The sequence below is a fragment of the Dasypus novemcinctus genome, chromosome 19 (assembly GCF_030445035.2).
Source record: "Dasypus novemcinctus isolate mDasNov1 chromosome 19, mDasNov1.1.hap2, whole genome shotgun sequence".
Lineage (NCBI taxonomy): Eukaryota > Metazoa > Chordata > Mammalia > Cingulata > Dasypodidae > Dasypus > Dasypus novemcinctus.
The window spans coordinates 39,172,202-39,173,227 of record NC_080691.1 but is presented as its reverse complement, the minus strand read 5'-3'; the positions used below and the strand labels follow the sequence as shown (position 1 = coordinate 39,173,227).

Below are 1,026 nucleotides of genomic sequence, written 5' to 3'. Positions count from 1 at the left end.
TAGTGAAAGTTTTACTTCTTCCTTTCCAATTTGGAAGCACTGTGTGCTTCGAACACAGTGTTGAACAAGAGCAGTGACAGTGGGCATCTTTGTCTTGTTCCAGATCTGAGGGGAAAGCCTTTAGCCTTTCACCATTGAGTATGATGTTAGCTATGGGTTTTTCATATATGCCCTTTATCATCTTGAGGAAGTTTCATTCTAATCCTATTTTTATCAAGACAGGATGCTGCACTTTGTCACAAAAATATGGAACGCTTCATGAACTTGTCTATCTTCCTTGTGCAGGGGCCACACTAATCTCCGTGTCATTCCAGTTCTTAGTATGTGTGCTGCTGAAGCAGTGCTGGGTCTCATTTTAGGCTTTCACTCATTCATATATTCATTCATTCATTCAATCATTCAATGCCTAGACCAGTGCCCCATACTAGCTACCCCAAGATGGAAACAAAAGCTCCCCAGTCCTCTTACAGGGAGGCAGTGTGTTCATTCATTATACACAACCAGACAATGGCCACACAGGAGGTAGCAGGAGGAAACTGAGGCTCAGAGAAGTAGTGAGTGCCCCTGTCGGGACCTTTACCTACCCCAGCCTCCGACTCCTGGTCTGTTGCTCTTTCTTCTATACCAGCTCTGCCCAAAGTGGGTTCTGGTGCTCTCCAGTCTCTAGGGAAGTTCATTGGTGTTCAGAGGGAAATAGGACTTCACATCAAAAGGTTTGGACAGGGAAGTGGATGTGGCTCAAGTAGTTGAGCACCCGCCTACCACAGGCAAGTTCCTGGGGTTAGTTCCGGTGCCTCTGAAAGACAACAAGCAAGACAGCGAGCTGACATGACAAGATGATGCAACAATGACACAATGAGAGGCACAACAAGGAAATGCAACAAGAGACATAGTAAGCTGCAAGCGGAGGTGGCTTGAGCAATTGGGCACCTTCCTCCTACATGGGAGTCGGGTTGGTTCCCAGTGCCTCCTAAAAAGAAGATGAGCAGACAAAGAGAGCACACAATGCACAGATAGTGAGCACAA

The 1,026-nt window shown here is 46.5% G+C and overlaps 1 pseudogene; it reads right to left on the bottom strand.

The window, feature by feature from the left end:
- Positions 1 to 240: 240 nt before the first annotated feature.
- On the bottom strand, positions 241 to 341 carry LOC111761178 (U6 spliceosomal RNA; annotated as a pseudogene).
- Positions 342 to 1,026: the final 685 nt, after the last annotated feature.